Source organism: Cololabis saira, chromosome 9, assembly GCF_033807715.1.
Source record: "Cololabis saira isolate AMF1-May2022 chromosome 9, fColSai1.1, whole genome shotgun sequence".
Classification (NCBI taxonomy): Eukaryota; Metazoa; Chordata; class Actinopteri; order Beloniformes; family Belonidae; genus Cololabis; species Cololabis saira.
Genome location: NC_084595.1, coordinates 26942354 through 26966202, shown reverse-complemented (window position 1 = coordinate 26966202; position 23849 = coordinate 26942354). Strand labels below are relative to the sequence as shown.

Here is a 23849-nt window from a genome sequence, read left to right as displayed (position 1 = left end):
GGCTTTCTATTGCACTATATACAGACCACAGTCCAAAGCTTGTAGGGCTGGAGTCCCTCTTGAAGCCTGGTGCAGTGGAAGTCTGCAGGAAAGTACCCATGATTGTGGGTAACTTATGTGTGTATTTGTGTGAGTAGATATAGCTCAAAATGTTGACTAAATGCCCACAATAGGAAAGGGGGTAACTAATATTCATTATGGTATGTGACGGACAGCTGTCTATAATTCATTTTCATTTAATTATTTATTTATTTTATGGCTCAATAGTATGATGGGTGACAATACAGATGAAACTGGTAGAATTCCTTCCATTATCCCTGAAAATGTTTTAATAAATATCCATTGAAGCCCACTACCTGTCCTGTAGGATCTATGGGAATTCTCTCACTAGAGATGGACCGACCCCATTCATTTCCAAGTCTGCACTTTCTCCGTGACTCCCCCCTTTTTCCAGCCACACAATTTCCCACAGACCACTGTAACCTTCTCTTGCATCCTCCTTCTTTCTCCTTACCTTCCCATGCCCCCTCCCCTCCCAAGTCTCTGCCTTGCTTTCAGCTTCAATTTTGGGCACAATAAAGTTGTTCTGGCTGACAGTTTGGCCGGTAGAATAGGTGTTGCCTGAGCCTGCTGTGTGGCCGTGGAGTGGGCCTATTCACACCCTCGCCGGCTCAGTTACCAAGAGCCTTGTTGGAGGAATACGGAAGACATCCTTGCCCACACTCCCAACATGACTCAAACAATTAGCCTTAAACCACACTGAGGCTCGTCTGTACCCCCTCTTTAAATATTTGCTCCAACGTATAGATGCACACAAGAAATACAATACAATCATTCACTTCTCGACAAAAACATTTAAAATTTGCCATGAATTTTGAGAGTGCAGAATGCCCTCAAACCATTTTTCGGTCATTGCCTCAAACTGTTATCCATCTGTTATGGTGAAGTCATTGTCACATAGAAGCCAAGTTGGCCTGATTTACTCAGTTACCCCGTGTCTTGTAGTTATGTGTGTCAGAAAGGATTCTGTATTGGGGTCAACTGTAAAGACAAAGCCTGCAGCCCTATCTCCTCTGTCGGTTTCAGTAAGCATCAACCACCACCTCATCCCTATGCGCCTCAAAATCCTTATTTTTCTTCTCCAGTGTTCTCTCCATTTTTGCTGCCCGGTGTGTTAACAAACAAATACAAAAATGTGCACTTTAAATATTCTTTCTATTGTTTTAACACACAAAATAACACACACACACACACACACACGCACACACACACACACACACACACACACACACACACACACACACACACACACACACACACACACACACACACACACACACACACATAGACGCCAGGACATGAGAAAGTGGCTGGGAGAGGCCCTGATTGGGGGGGGACCATATGTCCAGGCGTTGTATATCAGTCGGCTCACCCCCAGCACTCTGCCAGACCACCATAACTTAGTTTGTCTTCAGCACAAAGTTTGGTCCAAGCTTGGCTGGGTTCATTAGGAACCTATTCTCTGGAACCAATGAAGCTCAACAGACCTCCAACAAAGGAGCTAATCACACTCTCTGCTTCATTCACCCTCCTCCTTGCCTTCTTTCTCTGTCTAAAATATCTGCCTCCATCGTTTCCGTTACTAAACACAAAACCAAATACGAGTAATCTGGTGATATAAAACAGTGGCAACTGCTACGGAAGAGCTAAAGGTTGTAAAACACAAATGGTCATGCCTTTTATTCTTTTTTCTGAACAAACTAGTGTGAAACATGGATTGTGTCTCCGTTGTACACACATACAGTTGGGGACTGCACATGTGAGTGGACCAAAGAAGTGTAATGTTCTCACCTGACAGACGCTTTCCTTTCTCGTCCGTGTTTTTAAAACTGTGTCTGGCCACAACATCTTCCATGTGAATTTGAGAGCATGTGTGAGCTGAAGGATACGGTGCACTGACAATGGAGCGCCTCAGGGTGCCAAATACTCAAAATGACCTTGAACCTCAGCATTCTCCCTTCTCATGGCAGCAGAAACTCCAAGGTATGTCGGTATAATTGTGTGTGTGTGTGTGTGTGTGTGTGTGTGTGTGTGTGTGTGTGTGTGTGTGTGTGTGTGTGTGTGTGTGTGTTAGTTTGAAACAATCTGCGTTCACTTCCCAAATGAAATGTTTGTACAATTTAAAAAAAATCAATATTGACAAAGGTTCAGTTTTCTTTGGAAGAAATGGATTTATCAATATTGTCTGAAGTTATTGTCTCACATCAAAAATGCTGTATGTGTCAGTCACATCAGAGTGAACTATTCTCATTTAGATGTGTGCATGACATGTCTGCCCCCGTTCCCCCTCAGCACGTACTGAGTGTAATTGCTACCATGCATCCAGCAGAGAAGGAGGCTTGCTCCAGATTGTGTCCCCCTACTGAGGACATAGGCTAAAGGCAAGCATGAGCGTTGATCTGGACATGGCTTAAATACACTGACACTGTACACACAGGATGGTCCCAAAGTACACAAACACACACAGACACCCACATATACTGATGTGCACAAAGATGAAGAGGACTTGGTGGGTTAAGGATGCTGGCAGGGGGTACTCATGGTGAAGGGAGAACCAGCAAGGGGTGGTAAAGGCCACGCCACCGGGCTCTGTGCGGACAGAAATGTGAGCGGCATGACTACGTGTACACAAGGACTCAGTAGTGAGAGAGAACAGGAGAGGATCAAGGAGATAGAGTGGAAAGGAGCAGCCATTGTAGCTCACAAAGGTATACATGGAATAATGCTTATCAAAGCAGGTAAATATTTTGAGACCCATTGAGGCCCATTGAGACATTTTCTTTTGTATTTTGTAAGGCTTCTGCATGACCTCATCAAAGGAGAATAACAAACGATGATCAAGGCTACATCTTTCAATATAATAAGTGAAGAATTTTACTACTGTAGTGCAGCCGTCTCACAGCAAGAAGGTCCTGGGTTCGATTCCCGCCGGGGACGCTGTGGGCGCTGAAGTGCGTGTTAGTTCCCCCATGACTTCAGTGCCCACACCATGGGTGGGGTTGGCGAAAGGGCCTTTCTGTGTGGAGTTTGCATGTTCTCCCCGTGTTCCCCTGGGTAGCTAATGGGAGCTACCCTCACAAAAACATGCAGCAGTCCTGGGCTATACATGCCCCCTCTGGCCAACCGGGGCGCCAGATGGGGTGGGGAGGATCCGGCCGGAATAACGTGATCCTTCCACGCGCTACGTTCGGCCGGAGAAACCCCACCCTGTCTGGTGAAAAGATGCGGCCTGCTCACTCCTCAGGTTAAGGAGGAGACCTGAGCTCAGTGCAGGGCCCTCCCGGGGTTGGTAGAGGATGGCAATGCACAGGACTGTTAGGTAGGAGCACTGGGTGAAAAAAATGGGGAAAAAACCGGGATAAAAATATAATTAAAAAAAAGAATTTTACTAAATGTAAAGGTAGTTCATCATAGTAGTTGAGTCTACATAGATGCAAGAATCATCATCAACACATGAAGAATCTATCCCAAACAGAAATAATATGTGCACATTTTCCTCTTATGCTGTCTTTCCTGTACCACATTACTTCCGTGTTGATCAACTCTAAGAAAGTGAAGAAAGCCGTATGAATAATTCCACTTAATATAAAATGAATACAAGGGAAAACTGCAACAGAAAAAAACTAAACAATAATGCACTCTACACTAACAGTACATAACGTTTTTGTGAAGGGTCAAAACAAGAACCAAGCACTGAACCAAAGCACATTAAAAACCTACATAAATACATCTACACATGCTCTTGATGCTGCATGTCTGTGCACTGATGCATTTTGTTGTGTCACAATGTACAGTACATACAGTGAAAAAACCTATAAGGCAGAATGAATGGCATTACACAACATAAACACTATTACTTGTCTAGGCAGGGACAATCTTCTTGGCAAGTTTCATGGAAACAGATAAACAGAGTCAAGGGCATACCAACTACATCCCCATAACTATTATAATTATTATGTCCTGAAACCAGGTCAAACACAAATGATGATTCAAAGTATGCTTGTCTTCAAAACATAAGTCATCTTTAAGCTAAAAATTCCTGACTATTTGTCCTGTAGATTGAATGCAGATCAGCTCTTTATGTAGCAGTGGAAGGAGTTGTTAATGAGACTGCAAGTTGTTTGCTTCTTCAGACAACTTGTGGCGAGTTGACGTATTTCCACACTTAGTTTAGAACAAACCAAATATTATCATGAAAAGTATATTTCTGAAGAAAAAAAGCACATAGAGAATACAACAAAGTATGTTTAAAAAAAAGAGTATAACATATTACAAAGTATTATGCTCCATTCCACAATACTGACTCCAAAACAGAAAACAACATAAAATGTAGTGGTTCTTATATTTACTTTGACTGTTATTTAGGTCAGACTTGTTCTGTACCCATATCCTCCTCTCCATCAGCCACACCTCTGAAATGTGTCCAGAACTTAGTTTTGCCTTGTCTTGCAGAAACATGCATGGACGTCCCTGGAACTGAGGTTTTTTGATAGGCAGCACATGTTACTCAAAATCCCATTGTACTTTTCTGGATTAATGGTGCCATTGCAGAAGTTTAAATGACCTTTGTCATGAGCTCAATTCCTTTCCATTCAATCATACTTAAAACTAAATTAATACTTGAAGAGAAATGTCATATTTCCATAATTAACTAAGTCAGACTTGCTGCTGACAATGGTCTAGAAGGGATTTGGTCTTTGTCCGCATGGAATCCATTTCTCAGAATGATCTGGAAAACGGATTTGTCTGACCACAGTAGCCAATTTAACTGCATGATGGTCCATCCCAGATGCCTCTGAGCCCAGAGGTACCGATGCCACCTGCAGACTTCATAAACACAAGGCTTTTTTCTTTGCATAGTATAGTTGTTATGAAAATGTGCAAATATTTCTATGAATTATAATGCAACAAAGTGCTTTCCTTAAAAAAAAGTTCTTGCCCATGGTTGTAATATCAACTCTGTGATGAATGAAGGTTTGTGATGCAGTGCCATCGGAGGTTCTAGTTAGGTTTGAACCTAACTAGAGTTCAAACCTAACTAGGATGTTATTTCAAATACATCGAGAATTTCAAATAAAATCCTTTGTTTTACTAAATAAAACAAAGGATGTTATTCCACATGGTAAACACTTGATGTTTGCCATCGTTGGGTTCTGTCTTCAAGGAAATGTATGTTAATTTAAATGTAGGAATCATTGCATATTCATTTTCTCTGCATTCCCATATAGTCCAAACTTTTCTGAGTTGAGATTGTACATAACCCACAGTATTGGAATTGTACCTAACCTCCAGATGGCCACCCAGAAGAAGCTGAAGGCCCATGGCAAAAACAGCAACAGCAGATTCCCTGAACCCACCCGAGGCCATCTTCCTCTCAACGTGATCTGCCTGCATCTTGACTCTTAATACAGATTGTTCCTTTTCTGTACTGCTATTTCTTTTTTCCTTTGTGTCCTCCATTTTCAGCTCTAACCGGAATCACTGCAAAGTTCCTCAGTGAAAGCAGTTTGTTCTACTCATCACAGATGGCTCCGTGGCCAGACAGTGAGGATTTGTTTCTGTTTCAAGGCAGGAATACTCCTTGCCTTTTTTCACAATAAAGATTGCCGCTATTATTTCAAACTACAGATGACACACACACACACACACACACACACACACACACACACACACACACACAAAGATAAAGCATTGTGAGAAAGAGGATGAAAGAATTTCATCCAGGTTCTGTATGAAGTGGTGATGGAACCTGAGTGACAGTTTTACATGCAGTAGTCAGTATCACTCACAGGAATATTATGATGTCTGATTTTACTCTTGTTAAGCCAAACCTTAGCAGATGTCTTCAAATAGTTTTGGGGATAAGTTTTTGTTAGAATCTAATGATTTAGATGTATTCTAATAAAACCATCATATTTCAATTTATTTTAAGGTCATTTGATTCTAGCAAAAACCAAATAATATTTCAACCAATGTAGCATGAATTGTATCAGAAATGCATATTCAGCAATGCCCTCCAATATCTTTAAAGAATGACGATAAATATTTTGTGGCCACTGGGCATCGAGGGTGGGAAGAACAGTAAACTGGGGATTTTTTTTTTTTTGGACACTCATTTGGGCTGTGAATGAGCCAGTTGCCAAGCAGGAGAGATGGTGTGCCAGACTAGTGGTGTGCTGTCTGCTAAATGATTGCTTCTACTAACAACAGCATAATGTATTCTGTTGTGATTACCCTTTGCCCATGTTCATTAAGCCAGGAAGTAGCGTGATCTTTGTCTTTTTGTATTGCCCCTTTTCTCTCCCCTGCTCTTTTCATCCCCCTCCTCCCAGTCCTCTTTTTCTTCAACCTTCCTCTCTCCTGCCTCTATAGCTTTTCTTGGTGCTGGGTGGGAAAAGCGATACAAAGGTGGTATGACAGGCAAACCGTTTCTCACCATCCCCAATGCAAAAATGGAGAGGAACAAAGACCAGCAAGAAGGAGTATGGCTGGCAGGACTGTGTAGAACGGATCATTGATGGAGGGATGAGTGAAAAGCACGGGGAAGAGAGTTGTTAGAAGAATAGGAAGAGGAACAAGGGAGTGTGTGTGTGTGTGTGTGTGTGTGTGTGTGTGTGTGTGTGGGGGGGGGTTACAACATTTTACAAAATGAATCTAACTTCAAGGAGGTAAGGATGAGAGAAGTACTTTTCACCATGTCCCTACACCTTTCTTCTTTTCCACTTGCCTACCCGCCCCATCTTCTGTTCCTGCAGGTTCCCACCTGCTCCTACTCCCCCGAAATCTCATCTTTTTTATGCTCTCATCCTCCCCCTTCCTCCTCTCCTGTTGCCAGTTTTTCACCCACCTCCTATCCCCACTTCTGCTCCTCGCCCCATATCTGGTTTGCCTGCTAATGAGGGCTGACAGGACAATAGTACCATTGTAGCACATGTTTGGTGCCCTGGACTGAAACAATTACTGTTTACCCAAGCTGTGGCCTAGCCTGGAAGACCTTCTCCCCTTAATTAATCTTGGGCCAAGTCTCCGCAAGTTCTACAATAATGGTGCATTTCAGTCAACAGCACCCAGAACTGGAAAGTACAGGGCCTTTTAACAAGGAGCCAACGCCCTTTTGTGACCAGCTTGAACCAGCAGCAGGTGCTGGAGTGGTGCTAGAACTGGTTCACAGCTTTAACTTTGGAGCATTTTAGGAGCTGGTTTGTTGTCTCATTTATACAGAGCCACAACACCATGTCATCAAATATCTCTCATCCAATATCATCTGAACTTCTCTTTAGTGCACTCTGACTTACCGATGCATAGAGGGGACCTATACAAGTTTTTATCTTCTCTTCCATCAAAACCAATGTCTTGATATTCCCAGTCACATTTATAAATGTTGTCATTAATAATTGCCTAAAACATTTCCAAAAACACATATTTATGAGATCTACTGGAAACAGGATGTGAAGCAACTATTTTGAGCGAGGGCATGATCTCGAAACACAGCAATGTTAATTAAAAAAGATGCAAGCATTGTTGTTGAATTACGTCTAAAGAGACATTTTGAATGCAACTTTATGTTACCCATTTGACATTGATCAGAAACAAAGACTGTTGGTTTCTGCTTCTCCATATTCACTGGAATGTTTTATTATTCTTTTTTGAATCAAGCAGACAGAGTCTGTCTTTTTTCTTAATTTATTAATCAAAATGTTTCAAGCAGATTGGTTGCACTGTCAAATTTGCCTTGCACTTCACTCATTGACAATAGAGATGAGAGTGCTAGTCTCCTCCATGGTGTCCATTCTTTGTTGTTAAAGTCTTCTTTAACTAGTAAGTGACTTAGCAATGGCTGTTACATTGTCGTTATTGGTCACAATAATCCTGTCCCTAGTGAAGAGAATTTTAGGGCACCAGGCTTCCTGGCTTTGAACCGATAAAAGAAAAAAAAAGAAATAAAAAATAAAATATTTTAATGTTATACGGGTTTTGGGTGTGTTTATTTGTGCATTAGAAGATGGCAACCGTGGAATAGTAACAAATGCACAAACTTAACATGAGCAATTTTATGAGCTATTCTGCTGAGGCAGAAAGACGTAAAAAAACAACAAAACAAAACGCTGAGGATACTTGAGCAATCAGAAATGTTCAGCACAAACCCCACCCTAAAGGTTTTAGCTGCTCTCAAAAGGGTGACAACCTGAAGAGGGCTGTTTACCAAGGTTTATTTAGTTCTTGCTTTCTGCTGAGGAAATGGAGTAGGTTGAAGAAAAGACCCCCACAAGACTTTATTTCATGAAGAAGGTCCATGTGGTGAAATGCAGCTTAAGCCATTGAGCTTGTTTCCAAAGCTCATCTACTTTCATCTGTATTTTTAGTCACAACTTCAACTGTTTACAGTCGCAAATCTCCATCTCCTTATGATTTGTGTATTTCCTTTTGCAGTTACCATTTACCATGGTTGAAAGATAAAGAAAGAAGTATTGACCAAAAATACAGCCAGGGGATAGGGTATAAATCAAAAAATATCTCAAAAATAATTAGCTGAATTTGATCTATTTTCAAAATGACCTTCATAATCTAGGACGAAGATAACTTCCTTATTACAAACTCCCACTTGGGTTGAACATCCTGCAGGCAGTGGACTTATGACTGCCTGCGAGGAGTAACACAAAGTTGGCTTTCCATAAGGTTTTGAGATAATATATAAAATGGGCACGGAGGTATCAGGCTCATGCTTGTGGCAGAGACGCGCCGAATCAGTGGATTGAAAGCATTTTCACTCAACCACATCTTTCTGCTCTGTGGCCTGTAACAGACGTATGCTACAAGCACTATGCAAAACAGCATCATGAATATGCGTAATTAGGTGGGACTGGTGTAATTTTTCTGGGTTATGGGATGTGACATTTGTGGGGCAGGAGCATATATCAGTATAAGCATGACTGACGAATGCAAATCCCTTTTCTCTGCAATAAGACTTTTTACACTTTGCAATACAAAATGTTAATTGTTCCTTCATGCAATTATTATACACAGCTGTGTGCAAAATGCAGAAAACCATTCAAACATAAACAGACATTTAATACGTAGGCATAGATCTGTATCTCTACTAAAAAATACAAATAAGCAGTATATGCAGCCTTATCTTTACCTTTGAAGACAAATCCAAACACTATACTTTATATGCAGTTCATTAAAAAAAAAGCTAAAAAAGCACAAAAAAAAAAGCACTCGAGCGACGAAAATAAATGTTGTATCCATACAAATGTAGAAGAGAAGGGGATATCAGGGGGCACAAATCCCTGATGATTATAAGGGAAACATGAAAATAAAAAGCAAAATAAAATTCATCCTTGGATGCCAGGATGACATGAAGGGCACAGAGAAGGCTCAGGGCTCAGGGCTAATGGACAGGAATGTGTAACATAATAAAGCACAAAACACTGAAAATATATCTTTTAGTAATGAGCTGTTCATACATCTTCATACTTTTTTTTTCTGTTTTTGTGAAGTGCCTGTAAGAATAACAGGATATTTATCTTTTTATTCCTCACTGACATTGAATCATGAGGCATCCGTTCCTGCAAATGGCATGTTTTGTTCTCTTTTCTACTATTCAGTACAGATGATCCTTCAAAACACCTGAGCATATGAATTCGCAAATAAGGAGAGGTACATGGCCATGTCCATGCACTGCCGCGAGTATCTGTTAATAATTGGATCATCGTCACTGTAACAAACACAAGTAAGGGCGCACACCTTCAGCACACCGATCCAGCTTCTTAGAGAGAAGCAATTTAGCTATATTTTACTGAACTCCCGGCGCCACCTCTGGTCTCTCACTTTGCTTGCCCATGCCCCTTTCCCTTTCCCCCTTCACCCTCAAACACTCACACATATATAGAGACAGACATAAACACACCGACAGACAACAGCACGAGGCCTCAATCCACCACCCTGCCACACATTCCGAAGGGGAGGACACATCCTTCATAGCACCCAGGAAATTAACTTGACATTTGATGTAGACAGCAAATATATTTTGTGGGGGATGAGGAGGGGGAAAAAAACAAAGTGTACCACAGCAGAGATAGCATGAAGCCATGCCTCGCTCACCCATCCCCAATACACCCCCCTTAAGCCCAGGAAAGCATTTGAGGGGGATTTCAGCGATCTGCAATGCAGACGCCAGTGGGTGCCCACAGAAAAATGAGCTTCATCTTTTGCCTGTCCTTGTCAGCATATATGCTGTCTATCCCTCTTTGTTTCCATCTTTTATCATGCTGGTACTCCATTTTCATATCCCTGTTCCTATTTGCAGCTTTCTCTTTGGAAAGACCCTGAAATAAAAATACTATATATTAATAATAAAACCCTTCTGGAGGATAACGTAATGATGCATGCATTGAAATTAAATCACACCCTTTCAGCAAATCCTTGTGAATACATAAATTAAGTATGAAAGATGATTGAGTTTTCCATTATTGTTAGCAGGCCATTTCATATTTACCTCCCAAATACCCCCCCACCCCCTCCAGAAAAGGCTGCGTTTTTATTCTATCTCTCTCATGAGTCTATTAATCGGAATAGTAATTCTCAAATCAACACCCAGTTACACAAATAAACAATAAACCAACTGCTATTTTGGAAAAGAAAGTAACAGCAACGTGAGGTTATGTTTTACTCAGGTTATGGTGCAACCGCAGACTCACACAAAACAAACAAAAGAGTAAAATTTGATATTGCGTAAGATTCAAATGCCTCTTAGTAACCTCAGCAAGGAGCCCAAACGCCACGAGGGAGAAAAGTCCACAATTAATACATTATCATGATCTTTTACAGTTTAGAACACACACACACACACACACACACACACATACAGACACAGACACAGCATGCAGCAAGACCACAGAACAGAAAGCGCCTGTCTCGATATCCCCTGCATTAGACATGCAGGAATGTTAACATTATTATGCACAATTGTGAATGTCTGTCTGGATGTGCCCTCCCCCTTTTCCCTTCTGCCATATTGTGTCTGCGGGTTAGTCACTGTGTGTGCATGTTATCTGAAAGAGGGAGGGGTTGTTGGTTTTTTTTGCATGCACGTTCTTTTCTTTCTTTTTTTAAATTGTGGTTGTTGTTTGTCAATGAGAATTTCTAATTGTTATATTAGAAACTCGGGTCTTCATAAATATCAGCTTTTTGTCATGACGCAAATGATTTCAAAATATATATTTCTGCAAATGTATTTGATTTATGCATGTGAGTGCATGATTCACAAATGTACCCTCATATAGGTGTGGAAAAGAGCTTTGACTTATATGGGCTGACATAGAGACACTAGGAAATGTTACACCCCAAACACACTTTAAACATTGTAAAAAGAATGTATTTCTCAGCAAAACTGCTGTCGAATGTAGAATAAAAGCAATTATTTATCTCTTCCAACTTAGGGTCACAAAAGGGAATCTTTTTATACACTGTGCTCATGAGCGTGGAAAGATTGAGTAAATTATGAATGCTTTGAATTTTCACAATGAGAACCGGATGGAATATCAAGCTATATTGCACATGCGTCCCCTCTTTTTTTTTTCTCAGAGACAGAGGAAAATGGTCCATATTGTCATTAGCTAATCCTGTTAATTATTGACCGTAGTCATGAAAATGTCATGTATGATGAAGTTGAACTTTTTACTGAGAAGATGAAGAGGAGCGGTGTGACCGTAATTAGCACCCGTGTCACCAATATCTGCTCTGTATTCCTCCATCAAAATATTCCATCATGAGCCGAACTCATACACACATGTAATGCAACGCTGTTTGCATACAGTGTATCAGATTTACATTCTCTACCATTTAAAGATTTTAGTGAATGCTTCTTTGCACACAAAAGAAAATAAAAAAGAACCACATATTGCTTAGGATTGTGGATAAACAGATCTAACCAATATTCTGCAGATAAAGGACGTCCGGGGAGATGATTTAGAATCAGATTCAAACCCAGCGAGTATAGCTTTATTTGATTTTATGCATCATTATTTTAAAGTACGATTGTCCAGCATGTGTTGCATGCAAAGTCCTTTATTCCTCTCTGCTTACACAAGCTCTGCTGCTAGCTCACCGCCATTTCTTTCCGCCATCAATTTGCATTTATTTACATGATTTTCACAATGTGAATATCCTTTGTTCTGAATGTGTGATGACGTAGGAGAAACCCTCCCTATGCAGCGCTATTACACGGGCCAATAAAAGTAACACAGATGATGGATTAAAAAAAAAAGTAGCAATTACACACACACACACACACACACACACACACGCACACACACACACACACACACACACACACACACACACACACACACACACACACACACACACACACACACACACACAAAAATATGTATATACACATTTTATATGTGTGTGTTATTTTCACTGTATTAAAATGTAATTTAGTTGTTTTTGAATTGACCGTCTGCAGACTAGATAACATCCACACTCACACACAAATACAGGTGCACACCCACACACACACACACACGCAGTCAACCCCCCCAATCACACAGACACATGCAGATGATTTCATTTATCGCTATGGGCTAGCACTGATGGCACAGAAGCCAGTCTACACCGCTGGAGGGTTTTATATTCTGAGCATGCAGGTGCCACATTGTAAGTAGCTTCTACTGCTGCGGTAGTAGTTCTAAAATTTACTCTGTAATGGAGACATTATATGTCACTGCATAGGTACTGTATATACAATATATATGTAGGCCAAACAGAGAGTTAGATAATCATATCAATTAAAAAAATACATTAAAAGAATAAAATAGTGCAAAGATTGAGGGCTGACCTGGTTTCCTGCCATACTCTCGTTGCAGATATTGCTGGTGGGGGATTAGACAGTTCTCTTTAAAATCGTAAAAAACGAAGAAAAGGGCACAGGTTTCGAACTAAATAATGCAAAATCCCATATAGATGTCTAATGATCGGACCAGTGAGAGCCGGGCTTTTGGCCTAGACAGTGAAGGTGAGAAATCTAATGTGATGGCTTTGTATGTACAGAAAATGTTCACAACATAATCCACAACATCTGCTTACTGTATCCCACAGGGTCGTTTAGTGCAGGCTAATTGCGGAAAATTTTAACAAGATTAAACCATTTTTAACTCGTCAGTATTGTATCTAATATTTAAAGCAAATGAGCTAGCTACAGTCAACAATGTGCCATAACAGTTACAGAGTTACAGATAACAATTTGTGTGTCATTAACTTAGATGTACAGTGTGTCTATCTTCAATCCCAACACTTCAGAGCCCCTCAGCTTCTGAATAGGTCACTGAGCCATGATAAAAAAGTGTCAAAGTTGAAAGGAAGAAAGTACAAATGAAAATTAACTGCTGCCGGCTAACGTTTAGTTTCCTTGCTATGAATGTAACCTAAGCTCATTAAATTGTTTGCCTGACTTTAACACGATAAATGTCACTGTAAGGAGGCTAAATTGATTGAGCAAGATGTCCTGCACACAAATCCAACACTGCCAGGATGGAGAACAATTAGTGCTGCACGGATTTCAGCAGTTGGAGATGATTGGCATCACTTTGTGGTTGAAGCTACGTGTGAATGATGAATGGTGAACCTTCTCATTGTCTTTGCTATGAACCACGGGGTAAAAACGGGTCATGGGACTTAATGTTGCCCAACATCAGATCTCCTGAGCTCCCTTCAAACTGCCCTTATTCTGTTTACTGTGTCCTCTGGACCACAACTAACATCTATGCCTTTATCCAACACACATGGGTTAACTTTGCTGCAGGCAAACAGACACAAACACAGACTAGCACATCAGCAAAGAAAGGCACCTTGGAGAAGAACAGACAAAACCTCTCCTAACAAAGAAATTGTGCTGTCATATTGTTTCAGTAATATATATTGGAGACATCAGGAAGAAAATCTGAAGTTGTAAAATTGTAAATTGTCAGACATGATAAAGCATTTGATTTCTAATTAGCCTTACACTGAATAACTAAATGAAGATCCTGCCAACACAGTCAGTACTAGTGTAAATGGATGCTTGCTTGGACAACCACGCAGATATTAGATTAAAACCAAATATCACCTCATCTGGGTCCAACGGAGAGCAGAATCCCTGAGATCTTGTGATGACCTGTACTTCCTGCAGCGTGTAGCCCTGGCCCGCTCCCTTTCTCCATCACTGCAGCAACAAAACACACACACACAAACAGGAAGGGAGTGATTATGTTTACCCAGATGTCATCTTTATGTGTTCAACAACTACTTAACGTCAATTTACAATTAACTTGTTTCCAATAAAAAGACTACAAGACAAGTCGATAAACACACAGTTATGAAGCAGACACAGGTACACTGGGAATAGATCATTATCAGCTTTACCTCAGGTAACTCAAACAATTTGAACAATTTTATTTTTAATCTTAGGATTTTGTTACAAGTAGCAAATAAATACCAGATCCTTTAAAATACTTGAGATAATCAATATGGCCTATTTTTTTCAACAAGGACATTTACATACATTTTGAAATATCTCGACATGCCACGATAAAAATACAAGAAAATTAATGTATGTCCCTTTTGCATTTAAAACATGGCTGCCACACTGATTCAGCAGCCATGTTGTTCCAACTGCAGCAACCGTGACCTTCGGCTCACCCGCCAACGTCACAGGACAGCGCACACAGCTCTGTAGCAAAGAACTTTAATGCATCTGTAAACAATGGGATTTCTTTTTTTGTTCTTTCCTTTTGTAACTCTGGAAATAAGTCTGATGGCAACATTAAGGATTAAAGACTATATATATATATATATATATATATATATATATATATATGTACTCTTTGTAACGTAACAAATTATATTTTCCTCCCACCTTTTTAGACCGTTTTGTTTGGCTCCTATCTAAAAAGGCTTATGTTTACTCTCATGTGCTACACATGATTGATTGGGAGAGTATTCCCAGGAATATGCAGAATACTGTATACAGTTGCTTTCTGCCGCCTTTCGTTTCTGGTGTGCTCCCAAGTGATTGTGAGAATCTTCTGGTATGTCAGTATCAAACTGACAGATGTCACATTCTATTAAAGCCTCACATACAAGCTCTCACACACAGTTAACCAAAAACATGCACCTATGTACACAGAGTCTTCGTGCAATAAGACAATAAATGGTGATGGAACCACACGCGAGTCCTTTGAGTTTAAATGTTTTTATTCAGGCTTTTACTTTGATATATGCATGCAACAAAAATACATTACAATCCAAGATTCTCCAAATAAAGAGAGAAGAGAAGAAAGGAAAAAGAAAACAAGAGTTGGAAATCCAAATTTAAATGACACTTCGTTTGTAATAAAGATTAAAAAAAGAATTTTTTGCTGTATTTGAAAAACTCCCCGTGTGTGTGTGTGTGTGTGTGTGTGTGTGCGTGTGCGCGTGTGCGCGTGCGCGCGTGTGTGTTTTAAGCCTTACAGCTGAGTTTAGGGTAACTATGCAGCACTTCAACCCCCCACCCCCTTCCCTCCACCTTCGCTTCGTTCCCTTTGCGGCTTGTGTGGCATGTCTTATCCCATCTCCCTCCCGCTCCTCTATCTTCCTCCACTGCTCTGCTCCACTCCCACCTCTCCCCACCACCACTACACTCTGAGCTTAGGTGTGTAAGGTGGGCAGACTGGGGGAGGATGAGAGTGACATGGGGAAGGGCACCACATTGAAAACAACAGGAGCCGAACATCAGCTTTTTTCTTTCTCTAAAGCTAACCTGAGGTGATGCGCAAGTTATTGAAACTAATGCAAATCGTGTGTGTGTGTGTGTGTGTGTGTGTGTGTGTGTGTGTGTGTGTGGATGTTGTCTGGTCTGCAAACGGTCCATTCAACAAAACAAAAAAAATTGCTATCATCACATATACGAAAAGTGGAAGGATGACGTTATAATGTTGTCTTTCTTGCAATATGTGACCCCTCACCCATTTGACTTACCTGTATGACAAATAAAAAGACAGAACAAAAGCATTTCCTTTCTAGGAGGTGTGCCATGTCTCCATCCTGATAGCTTACAGTGTCATTATCCAAAGTTGAGGTCTGTATTGCTCCCCAATGCTGCCTGTTTCATTTCCTCCCAGTAACAATCCATTAGCCAACGCCAGACTCAAACTCACAGCCGTTTAATTATTCTCACTTCTTTGGCAGAAAGCCGGGCCGTACCACACATCAGAGCAAATAGGGAGGTAAGGATGGGAAAGAGCTGATTTTTGTGTTCATGCTATATAGAAAAGAAAAAAAGGGTCTCAGCGTATATGGATGCCAGCTCATAATTTCAAATCCTCATTCACACATGAGGGAGCTGAATACTTACAGTGATACATGTGTATCCGCAGAATTGTACACAGCAACAACAAATTTAATGTGAGCAAAGAGTAACAAGAAGCAAATACTTCAGAAAACATACTTTCCTACAGTGGCGAAGCACACGTATGTGTGTGTTTGTGTGTGTGTGTGTGTGTGTGTGTGTGTGTGTGTGTGTGTGTGTGTGTGTGTGTGTGTGTGTGTGTGTGTGTGTGTGTGTGTGTGTGTGTGTGTGTGTGTGTGTGTGTGTGTGTGTGTGTGAGAGTCTGTGTGTGTGCGCGATGGCAGAAAAGCAGAGAAGATGTGTGTTGTAAATCATCTTGAATAATATCCTTCACAATCTTTTTCATGCTCAGGAGCACTTCACGATGAAAGGGAATGCTAATTCTATGTCATTGGACAACGTGTGTTTGTGCGCTGAAAGTGTGTGTTTTCGAACGTGTGTGCCCATATGTATGCCATCTCCCTAAGCACATTTATGAAAATTAACAGATAGAAGACGTCAGCTAATGTGTGGGTGTACATATAAGAGTGTGTTTGAGGGCAGGAGGGACTTAGAGACAAGGAAACGGAAAAGCACACGATAAAGTACGGCAAATCTGCATAAACCGGCAATATCGTCATCATCTTCTTCTCTCTGCTCTTCAGCATTTGTGGTGTCGTTATTAGTGTAATGGCAACATGTCTACTCTGTAATTAAAAACTGTTATCTGTGAATGTTTAAATTAACCCTCAAGATGTCATTATGTCCACCTTGACATATGCCTCATACATTTATGAAGCATATATAGCTCAATGATATCATACAAATAGTACCAGGAAGATTATACCTAATAATAAAGTCCACGATGTGATACTATAATTAAATATGTAGACATAGTATGGGTGTGCTTAGTCAGGGAGATGTCAGCTGAAGCCAACCTAGTTTCTTGGGATATATATATATATATATATATATATATATATATATATATATATATATATATATATATATATATATATATATATATATGAACAGAATAAAAAGGGGCAAATACCAGTAAAAGTGGATACCTGAGGAGCCAGTGTTAGCGTACTATTAGCGACATGCATTTAGAAAGCTAAACAAAGGTTGATCCTGTACTAAGTGACAGTCATCAAAGGACATTAATACATGCGAATGAAATTCTCTGCATGCAAAACCGCCAACGACACTAACTAAGCGGTTCATTTTCATATCTGCGTCCGGTCCCTGCGCCGCACAAAAAACTTGTGCGAGCTAATGTGTATGCATGCGCGTGTCTGTGCCAGCGGACATTTTAGGTCTACCCTCCCCACACTCTCACTACTGCCAAACGCCTTAAGATGGTGGCACCTTGAGGCAGAGAGAGAGACATTCGTACAGAAAGCCTCCTCCCTTTCTCCCTTCTTCCACCTCAGGTCCTCATGACAACACAGGACAGACTAACCCCCTTTGCTTCCTAACCCTTAGCCCCCCCTAATAAATATTTAATTTACCCCTCTTTAATAAGGATATTAGGTGAGAACAGCCCAGCCCTGGTGTATATGCATGAGTCCTCTCTCATCAAATTTACATAAAAGGGCCAGATGCTAATGCGAGCCTAGCAACCACCGCTCACTATTCTATATGCACTGGCACCGACCGCCTGGTCCAAGAGCCCATATAATTTAATTGCTGCACGGTATATATTTTTCAAAAGATTCGCCGTATTCAAATTGCGCACAGGCTTTAATGCCATATGCTTTACAAAGAGCAGAAAGAAGGACATATTCTAATTGTGGCGGGGCCTTGAATGCAGTATTTATGTTTTTTTAATGTTTCTGAGACCCCCCGTCTCATACATGATAGACGAGATTTTGTATAACATGTAAAAGAAGAATCCTCGATGTTCAGGACGCAAACACAGGAGTGATGTGTTTTACAGAATCACAGCTCAAACATGAATTGCCAGTTTAACAAAAAAGCCAAATAAGCTTTGACTCAATCAGGCTAATACTATTATGAGTTAACAATGACAAATTCAGCGCTGTGAAGGAAAATTACTGTTGTAATTCTCAGGCAAGTACCTTTATATTGACAGATTGTAGATTTACACAGTTCAAACGGGGTATAGAAACGGGGGTATAGAAAATAGAAATAGAAAATAACACCCAAGCCAACTGAATGTTGTTTAAAGCATATGACATGTGTAGACTGAGCTTTTGTAATTAATAGGGGATGAATAATGTACTGTCATCTTCAAAAAGGCCTATTTCAGATGGAAGGATACTAATTCATTTATAGTGCATAGTATTTGCATAATGAAAGCCAGTAGAGCCCACACATCCCAGAAGATAGGCTGACAGCCAGCTTTAGACTTCGAGTAAAAACGGCATTTGTTTACACTGCCATATTCTGCACAACTGTTGTCAAAATATTGGTATTTACAGTAATCACACAGCCAGAAAGCTGATAGTTAACTGTTCTGATTCACTTTTTACGTTATATTTTTTACATGTTTTACACAGTGCTTAAGTTAAACCCCCCCTTTAAATAAATGTGCATATCTGTTACATGTGGATAAGAAATTGAACTGAAATGGGATTACTGACATTTATCTTATATATGAAATTATATCTAAATATAGTTGAGAATGCTATGGCCTGCAAATCACACTAGTGTTTTATAGGACAAGAAAGCTGTTAGTATTGACAAATTTGGGTTGACCAAACTGGACTTCCCTTTTAACTCTCAGCCTCATGGTGAATCAAAAGAATTCATCTCAGAATTTTAGATAGTGTGTATATTTAATATACAGAGCATCTGCATTGCAAAAACTCACCAAAGTTATACAGTTTAATCATTAGTGCTACATCTCTGAAAGTCAAACAATATACTTATATATACTGGAATTACAACATGTTTGAATGGCAGAGGACCCGAATGATCCTGTCATCTCTGACAGGACTAAATCCACACCATGCAGACAGCATCAATCCCTGATGTTCAAAGACAATCCCATTATGTTATACCTGTATATGGAATAGATATTTGAATGTATGCATAAGTAAAGTAATGTTGTCTATGTATATCTTTGCAGTTAGTCAAAGGGGAGGGCCGTACAGTGTGGCAGAGCACAGCATGCCCGCTGCTTCCCAAAAGGTGCTCAAGTGGCCATGCATGATGTCATTAAAAAGGGCCGAGCCATGACATTCCTCAGTGGATTATTGGCAAGTTATGGCTGGCTGGTCTGCTATGGAGGGAGGTCGATCACATCCCAGTTAATCGGCAATGACACCATCAATAAAAGCAACAACACCTTTCAAGTGGTTCTGTGTGTCGGTATGTGTGTGTAATATAAACTAACAAAATATTAGCCATATGAAATGTTATGAGTGTCATCACTGAACCACGTACAGGGGTTGGGTAACATTCAAGTTTTGACATACACACCCAGCAAAACACAAAACACACTCACAAAAACCAGGAACCTGTCCTGCATGGGCAGAGACTGATGCCGCCATGCGCAAGGTGATCTCACCTACCGTTGCCGTGGCGACACCAACCAGAGGGAAAAGCCGTATTGTGTGCGCGCATGCCAGTGAGTGTATGTGTGTGTATGTGCTTGTGACTGTGACAGAAGCTTGGGCTGAGAGAAAAGAGGGAGGAGGGCCTGGAAGGAATTCACATTGTGCCTGGCTTGTTTAAGGTTTGCCTCATTTATTTATTACCTTTTATCAGGGGAAATACTTAACTGGCCCATTCAGCTATCAATGCAATAAATTCAGTATGACTGTGTTGGTAGAATATTATTTTACAGTTTTAGCAAAGAAATGACCGGAATGCAACGAGAGAAAGAGTAAGTAAGTCAATTAAAACTCGCAAGCTGTGTTGAGACTTGATAAATGGGAAATCATAGAGGGATCCGTGAATACGGGTTTATAATCCAACAAAAGATGCAGATACAGTGATACATGCATGTTTCACACGTGGTACATGTACGCTCAAACAACACAGGCACCCCAGAGTTCATACTTCTCTTTGGGAAAACAGCCAAAATAAACTCCCCTACTACCAGCTGGTATTGTTGAATTCTATTAGTGATGAAAAGCTAACTCAGACTATAGGGGTCATCTGCTCATCAATGGGTGGTGGTGGTCTGGGTTAGCTCCACCGCCATGAATGCACTGAATTCATTACCCCTGGTGCACAGATGGTGTCTGGCTGCCTGTCTCAAGTTCAAGTTCATGTCCAGGAGACGCACACACAAAAAGAGTGAGACATGGACCGACCCAGACAGACAGACATTGTTGACTGAAACACAGCCATTGTTCCCTTTCATCAACATGATAGTAATGGCCTCACTTGATATCCAAGATGCCAGGGTTAGTTAATCACAGAAGAGAGACGACCACACAAGAGAGTTACATACATTAAAACTGAGACATGCTTTATGCATGTAGATACACATGGACTCTTCACCTCTGTTGCAAACATCGGCAAAATGACAATAATCCTGCTCTGCCAAACCAGACAAAAGATATACAGCCACACTACGCATATATTAAGAAAAAGCCCCTGTATGACAACCAAAATTAACAGCTTTTGTCTGCCACAGAAATTACCTTTGGCCGAAATGTATTATAAAGCTTCTATTGCACCTGTCGGAGGCACGAGGGGACAGAGGATTCACATAAAAACCTCAGACACACACATAAAATATGCTGACTGCCTTTCCAAAGGATAGGAATGCACTTTAGTCGTCATGGCTTTTTGTTAGTCAAGAAATCACGTGACAACAACGGCTGCAGAGCATGTGTAAGCATATATATATACTGTATACTTTATATACTTGATATCAAATCCCAGATGTGGAGAAAATTTCTAGGAGTTTAAGTTTACTATTTTTAGAGGTGGGTGGAAATGGGCTTAATAAAAAGTACAACTCTGAATGACATTATTAAATACATGAACTCTCATACTGCAGCTGCCTATGCAGTCCTGGATGTCTAAAAGAGAAGTATTATTTGCACCTGTCTGCATTATGATGTCGTGTCCCAGATATCGTACTTTTTAACATTACATTGCAAAACCCATTGACATGCTATGTGTGGTGTTTCTTTTGTTTTTGGATACTTAAAGCTTATTTGATTCCTCTAATGTTGGATTTCACTACTAAGGGCAAAGCAAACTCAATGGGTTTTGTTCACATTGACTGTGGCACCAAACTTGTACAACTACACATGGTCAAGTCTTCAAAAGAAATGTCTTGTTTGAAATCAAACATGTTCTACATTAACAACATGACTTTAGATTTGATGAAGAAATGCTGGATTAGTTACAGTTGCTTTTTTTTCTTTATTAATTTGCCTGACATTAAGTGCCCCCCCCCCCCGATCTGAAAAAAACAGCATTCTCTATGACAAAACTAGACGACTATTTCACTCGACTGATGCGAGGACAATAAGTCTTGCTTCATTCACCGCTGCTTGGTCCAGATTGTGCTCTCAAATTTCTTTCTGGCAAGCAACTCTGTATTCGATGTCGTTGACAAGGGTCAAGAACAAAAGACACTAGTTTTGTCGGGCGGTGTGAGAATGTCTCCAACATACCTTTTCCGCAAAGCCTTTGGTGAATTCATCCACTGTGGCTGTGTTTAACAGAGCAGATGAATAAGGCTTTGCTGCAAAATGGCAGATTTCTGAACAGAAGCTGAACTTGATCTATGACTTAATCAGGGTGCTTTAAAAACGTCACAGTAATATAATGGACAGTCGAAAAAAACGGAAATCAAATAAATTCTTAAGGAGCTGGTTAATTTAATCAAGAAGGCATTTTTAAACAGTGGGGAGTCAATGTTTCATATGGAAGATGCATCAGTTTTCACAACCTGCCACTGATGTTCATGTTTGAAACATCTTCAAAGTGCAGCTTAATGTAGGTTAATTATTTTTTATTGTAGACTTACTTCTACCAAATAAAATCTCTTTTACCCAACCATGTTTTAAAATATATAATGTCTCATTCAAGGTATACAGCCTAAATGTGAATCATCCAAGTAAGTTAAAAGGTTCAGCTTGTTTCACACCATTATTTTATTTCTTATGTGTTTTCTTCTCACTTTTGATATAATAAATAAATGCCTAGGCCAGTATATTTTTCTTATTCTCAAATTAGGACACAGTTCGGGGTCAAGTTCAAATCCAACCAGAGGAAGAGGTGTCATCCTTCTTGATGTCCCAGTGGTCTTTAAGCAGACATGTTTGCGGTGAGAAGTAACGCCTCGAGTGGGGCCACGCAGGATTACGGGGGTTGCACCACATCCCATTCAAATTCGTAAAACCATCACAGTCTTAAGATAATGACCCCCAAGTCCTCATTATCAGTACAATTGACGAGACATTAACGCATACACGACCGTTACTACTCGAGGTTTGGGAGCGCCGCGTCGGCTGGGGAGGGGAGGAGAGAGAGAAAAAAAAAAAAAAAAACGTCGCCTCTTTCTTTGAGGATGCAGATGAGTCTGGTGCACTTGACGTCTTTTCATGACCCCTGTCCACCCCCACCACCATGGCCCCCGCCATCTCCAGCCGGCCCCTCCAGCCCTCACGGCGCTGTCTGTCATATTAGGCCTGGGCACGGCATCGCCACTTGCCCCGCCGAGCGTGGGAATGGGATCGTCCAGTCGTTCACATCTCCTGCACTGCGGTTAACGGAATCAATTAAGCAGGCCCGACACCCCCCAAAACACACACACACACACACACACACACACACACACACACACACACACACACACACACACCCCAACCCCTCACTCCCTCCCCTCTCTCTCCTGCCACCTCCCTCCTTCTCTCTCCCCCTGTCCCCACCTTCCGCTCTCTTTCTCTCCATTTTTGTCAGTTCGGTATATACGTCCTAATTATTACTCTTTGGGATGCCAGCGCCGTTTCCTGGCCGTACCCTGTCATGCTGAAATAAGGAGTATGGAAATGAACATGTGATAGTGATTTTTTTGTTTTTTTTGTTGTTTTTTTTCCCCCACAGAGGAGTTCAAAATGTTGATCTCCCCTACAGGATCTGATTGGGCCTATTATCACTGCATGTCGTGTTATACTATGGAATCAAGCGGAGTGTAAATGTACAAATACAGTGTCTGACCAGAGGGGAAATCAGTGTGTGTGTGTGTGTGTGTGTGTGTGTGTGTGTGTGTGTGTGTGTGTTTAAATGGGGACGAGGACGCAGGTGTAGAGTCCACAAACAAATGCAGGATATGTAAATAAATTATAGAATTACAACAAAGCTTTATCTTGCTTCTTTGCTTATAATAGTGTGTGTGTAAGTGTGTGTGTGTGTGTGTGTGTGTGTGTGTGTGTGTGTGTGTGTGTGTGTGTGTGTGTGTGTGTGTGTGTGTGTAAAAAGTCATTAAAATATAACAAAA

General features: G+C 40.7%; 1 long non-coding RNA gene across 1 annotated transcript in view; it reads right to left on the bottom strand.

Annotated features, from left to right (window-relative positions):
- Positions 1–23849, bottom strand: part of LOC133451031 (uncharacterized) — a 40060-nt gene that overhangs the window by 12687 nt on the left and 3524 nt on the right. The window contains exon 2 of the long non-coding RNA XR_009783142.1: positions 14171–14266. This is a non-coding gene — a long non-coding RNA (uncharacterized LOC133451031). The remainder of the gene's footprint in view (positions 1–14170; positions 14267–23849) is intronic.